Source organism: Lissotriton helveticus (assembly GCF_964261635.1).
Source record: "Lissotriton helveticus chromosome 1_1 unlocalized genomic scaffold, aLisHel1.1 SUPER_1_unloc_58, whole genome shotgun sequence".
Lineage (NCBI taxonomy): Eukaryota > Metazoa > Chordata > Amphibia > Caudata > Salamandridae > Lissotriton > Lissotriton helveticus.
Genome location: NW_027611701.1, coordinates 577,799 through 583,652, shown reverse-complemented (window position 1 = coordinate 583,652; position 5,854 = coordinate 577,799). Strand labels below are relative to the sequence as shown.

General features: G+C 39.2%; 1 pseudogene; it reads right to left on the bottom strand.

Annotated features, from left to right (window-relative positions):
- Positions 1 to 3,670: 3,670 nt before the first annotated feature.
- Positions 3,671 to 5,525, bottom strand: LOC144806258 (uncharacterized; annotated as a pseudogene).
- Between the last annotated feature and the right edge of the window lie 329 nt (positions 5,526 to 5,854).

Genomic DNA, 5,854 nt, shown 5'->3' with positions numbered 1-5,854 from the left:
ATCAGGCAATTAAAACAGATGCAAAGCGTTCAGGGTTTCCAGATTATGAAGATGGTTCAAGGTTGATGATCTGGACCAACGCACAGAACGTGGTGTGAGAAAAAGTAGCGTATGGGAGCTCATACGGACAGTACAAACATGAAACTTGTGACAGCCAAGCTATACCACAGCAGGTTCACAGGATGATCAGCAATTCAACTCATATCTCAATTATTCAAGTGGAAAGGTGGAATACCAATAAAAGCAGATCAAGGTGGAGGGATCTCAGGTTTTGGGCTCTTGGTGCCTACACTGTAGCCGTACAGTGAGGAAAAACAACTGTTCATCGTATAAAAATGTACATGAATAATAAGATCTCAGGACCATTCAGCAGCAAAGTCTATTTCAGTGCCTATGAGGTGGTAAACATAACAAAATCAGGTGAACGGACGAGTAGGGAAAATATAAAAACAAGTCATGATAACACGGTTAACAACAAGGAGAAATAACCCGATCCTACTACTGCAGTATCGAATCACTGTTACAAGAGGCTCTCAGGAGGCTGAGTGATGTAGCAAGTCCAGGAAAATTACTGCAAGATATTTGTTGCCGCTCCTCCGTCAAACACATTGGACGAGTGCTCTGGTGTTCGCGCAGGATCCTCCCTTTCACTCTAACAGCCCAAGTAACCGCATCCACTTTAGCTTTACTACAAAAATTAAACACTCGTCGAGATGGACACCTTGAGGGCTATTCACAAAGGTATCTTACACCTGTGAGTACTCTGCACATGCAAGGATGCTCTCTGAGACTTACTGTGCTACTTTTAGCTATCCAACATTACGAGCGTAAACACACTAAAACATGTAGAACTGCGCGTCTCTACGCCATTAAACTGAGGTGGGGCAAAATTTACCAAATGTAACTTATTACACCTAAAGTTGAGCAATAGAAAGTGCAGCCCCACACATAGCCAGTCAACGGTAATACAAAACTCTCCCTTGGAAAATACTGGAGACAGAGACTTAAAAATAGAACCCAATAGGAAATTAAGATGAATTAAAAGGATTAATTTAGCCTGCATACAAACTCAATTTTGTTTTACAAAATAACAAAAATAATTTCTTCATGATAATACATAACTCTTTGTAAGGCAGTGTCCTCTCTAAACAGATATGTGTATGGCAATTTAGATATTCTGAGTACATAACAAAAAAAAACACAATTTCATTTTCCATGTGATTTTTTACAACAAATGTTTAAAGACATTTTTATTTAACGCATTTAAAATTAATTAAATATTTACTTAAAATACAAATTACAAATATTGTAGCATTTTTCATTTTATTCTACATTTGAAGTACATAAAATTAATTTACATTGATATTAAACAAAAATATTTCATTTTTTTCAAGTTTAATAAACTTTTTTACTTTGTCCTATGTTTTTACAGAGAGAGCTCCACCCAAGTGTAATATATTAATGTGTATCTTTTCTTCAGCTTGAATTAAAAGTTTCATACATAAAGTAACATTTTCATTATGTATTAAGAACTATTAAATGAGTTGTAGAGAGATAATGATAATAAATGTAATCATACTTTACGAGGAGCAGAAGGGAATGGGAACATGGCTGCAGGTTGATGTCGGTCGCAGGGAGCTCCAAGGATTCATCCGGCTTGTCTCAGACATTCCACTATCTACTACTGGAGACCTACCCACATTACCCTTCTCTAGACCGTTCTCCCACCAGATCTTCACCTCTTCCTGGCCCACAAAGTCTTAAAGGCTGTTGTTAACTTAATTTTTCTGAATAATTCATCTGCATCCTCTCCCCTCTCTAAGACTGTGCATCTCATTATTCCATATAACCTTCAACTTGGCGAGGAATTTAAACTTAACAGAGGCTCCCAGAGCTCTTAGCACCTCCATTTTCAGGCACACATTAAGCCTTACTCGATTTCCAGATCCCCTGCTTTGCTTTTCAGTTTAAAAAGCTTCGATCTTTAGCTAGGACGCTCAATCAGTCGCAGCTGAACCATATATATTCTGCTATGTTGACATCCCTGAATGCTGAGAATCTTTTTATATAATTTGGAGAGCCTACATTTTCTAAGTAAGTAAGGGAGTAAAGTCCATTTGGCAGCACTCAAGGATAGGGTACACTGAATGAAAGCTCCGGGGATCCACTGCTATACAGACTCAGCTCCCATTTAGGACTTTCCTGGGACTCCTTCGTGGTTGAGGGATGAACTCAGTCTCCAACTACAAAAGGTAAACTCTAGTACCCGGAGGGATCTGAAGCCGAGACACATCTTTATTGCAGGGTAGGACCTCCATTTGTTAACGGTAAGGGAAATCTCAAAGTTTAAATATCTGCAGCTTTTTTCACGGTGGTCAGCTCAGAGACTAACAAAAATAGAGCCCTGGGAACACAAAACGCTCTTCAATGCGGATAAATGGATTAAAAAGGAAGTATCTTTGTGGTACTGGGACATGATAGCTGAATAGGACAAGAAGAATATAGACCCACACTGAATATGGGAGAAAGACCTGTGGCAGCTGGCTGTGGAAGACCTCTGGAAATATCTAGAAATCGTCTTGATAAAACAGTAAAGTCTACACCGCTGAAGCAAAACCATCTCTTCACTCGCGTACTCTCAAGTATCCCCAGGTTGGAAGAGATGCAGCGCCTAGAGACCCTTACGGGTGATTGTGCGCTTTACAAATGTGGACTTTACTTTACTTTATATGACGGAAGCAGACAACAAGCATAAGTTCATGGATTGTCCTATGCTGGAACGTTACTGGAATGACTAGGTGACTATGTAGAGGAACTCACGGGCTGTGAAGTGAAGATAAGACACTCTCTGATATCCCTTGGTGTAGACTTGGCATTGGTTAACCTCAATGAGCACCAAATCATTTCTCTGGTTCTGCTGTCTGAACTAGACTGGATTAAGTCAGTAAGGTGTAAGAGTCAACTAGACCTAGCGTATAACAATAAAGAAGCTTCAAAGCATAGGTCTCCTTTTGTAACCTAGCAAGCGAATCCTATTAGTTCAATGATTACACCATAACTCTGCTGAGTTGATGCCGGACTGTATTGTGTATAATACTATTCAGCAAGACACGCAGTCACATCTACGGTAAGGAGTTTCTCAGTCCATCGACTAGGTTAACTAGTGACTGACGGTGGAATGAGTACAAAAAAGATAATTTATACTTTTCTAAAAATGAAAGTTCTATGAGTGAATAATTTTTAAAAAATCTCAAAATAATAAAATGCTTTCTTTTTAGCTATTTTTTGCCATTCAATTCCATTTATTTAGATTTTTATCTACTTTACAATATTTAATGTCAGATTAGTTCCTATGGGATTTTATTTGACGTCCCTACCTCCATTATTATTTAGGGAGGGTGTTGCAGTTCCAACAGAAACATGTGTCGGCTGCCGGTCCAACCATGTGGAAAGATTACTGTATCAAGCTTTCCATCATTAAAACATATGTCATCTGTTTCCAAACATATGATCTAAATGCGTTTGATTTATATATTTACTCTACTGAACAACAAGCAATGACATTTTGAATTTCTCTATGAAACTCACTGTTTGTAGATACATCAAATAAAAAATCTTTTTGTATGAATCAAATTAAACTGACTTGAGTGCCGAGGTTTATGTATAGTCTTTGACATTGCCACTGGGCTCTTTGAGAACAGTGGATAACACCTTAGGGAGTGGGGTGAAAATCTATAAACTTGAGGGGCACCAATACTGTGACTTAATATCTAATGCACTTAGAGAGTGATGTGCTACCAGCAGGACCACCACTACCATTTGTAAATATTGTGTGTTTTCTTATGTTGAGTGAGATTACTTTTCTGACTGAAGCTTCTCTGGCATTCAGTGCACTGATAAGGTCTTTCACCAGTGTGTGTTCTCTCATGTTGAGCAAGACTTGATTCCCGGTTGAAGCTTTTCTGGCATTCAGAGCACTGATAAGGTTTTTCCCCAGTGTGGATTCTCTGGTGTTGAATGAGATTGACCTTACAAACAAAGCTTTTTTGGCACTCTGAGCACGGATAAGGTTTGTCCTCTGTGTGTTTTCTTATGTTCAGTGAGATTTCTTTTCTGACTGAACATTTTCTGGCATTCGGTGCACTGATAAGGTCTTTCACCAGTGTGAGCTCTCTCATGTTTAATGAGACTGGCCTTACAACTAAACCGTTTTGGGCACTTTGAGCACTGATAAGGTTTGTACCCAGTGTGTGTTATCTCATGCCGAGTGAGATAACTTTTGCAAATGAAGCTTTTCATGCATTCAGAGCACTGATAAGGTTTTTGCCCAGTGTGGATTCTCTCATGTTTAATGAGACTGCCCTTACAACTGAAACTTTTTGGGCACTTTGAGCACTGATAAGGTTTGTACCCAGTGTGTGTTTTCTTATGTTCAGTGAGATTACCTTTCTGACTGTAGCTTTTGTGGCATTCGGTGCACTTATAAGGTCTTTCACCAGTGTGTGTTCTCTCATGTTGAGCAAGACTTGATTCCCGGTTGAAGCTTATGTGGCATTCAGAGCACTGATAAGGTTTTTGCCCAGTGTGGATTCTCTCATGTCGATTGAGACTTCCTTTACAACGGAAACGTTTTTGGCACTCTGAGCACTGATAAGGTTTGTAGCCAGTGTGTGTTATCTTATGTTGAGTGAGATGACTATTATGACTGAAGCTTTTCAGGCATTCAGAGCACTGATAAGGTTTTAGTCCAGTGTGTGTTCTTTCATGTTGAATGAGGCAGTCTTTCCGACTAAAGCTTTTCTGGCACTCTGAGCACTGATAAAGATTTAGCCCAGTGTGGATTTTCTCATGAGAAATTAGACTGTCCTGACGACTGAAGCTTATTTGGCACTCTGAGCACTGATAAGGTTTGTACCCACTGTGAATCCATTCATGTCGTGTGAGACTACTTTTCTGACTGAAGCTTTTCTGGCACTCCGTGCACTGATATGGTTTTACCCCAGTGTGGATTGTCACATGTTGAATGAGAGAGAATTTTTGAGTAAAGCATTTCTGGCATTCAGGACACTGATAAGGTTTTTGTCCAGTGTCAGTTCTCTCGTGTTTAGTGGGGTGGGATTGATAACTAAAGCTGTTCTCAAATCCATTACTCCTATTCGAGTTATGGGAATTTTCATGTTGGGTTTGCTCCTGGACACCGGCCATGTTAAGACTGTATCTGATTCCAGAGTTTGTACTCGTCTATGCTACACTCAGCATTAACTTCTAAAATACACGGCAGATGCTCTTCTTAACATTTGTATTTAACTAATTATATCTTTTATCTGGAGACTATTTTCCTACTTTTAAAGGCAGCCTGTCAAACCTGTTTTATAAACTTTCACTGAGGAGCCCCTTGAATTTAGTGAGATGGGTTCATTTTCTCCAAGTTATGCCCGAGTGAGTTCTATCAAGTTGAATTAACTCATTTTGTGACTCCGGTTTATCAGATTCGATTTAGAAGTTTTAAAATAACTGATAAGGTCTTTGGGGTTTCGTTTTTGCCGTTAAAGTATATTTGTTCATACAAGTAATGACAGGTGATTAGGGCATGCCAGGGTGGTACATAGCACTGGCCTCTTTTAAACTTTGTGCAGGTACATTCTTTGCCACTCTAGTGTCTAGGGCAGGTACATGATCAACTTTGGTAGTCCGAGCCACTTTGAAAATACTCTGATCAACCCAAGAGACAGAGTTGATGGGGGATAATGTTTCGATATTGTAGATGATAATCCAGCGTCTTTGCTGTAATGAGAAAGAGCATTTACAATTTGTTTTTTTCTTAACAATGTCTTCTCTCTAACAATCACTTGAG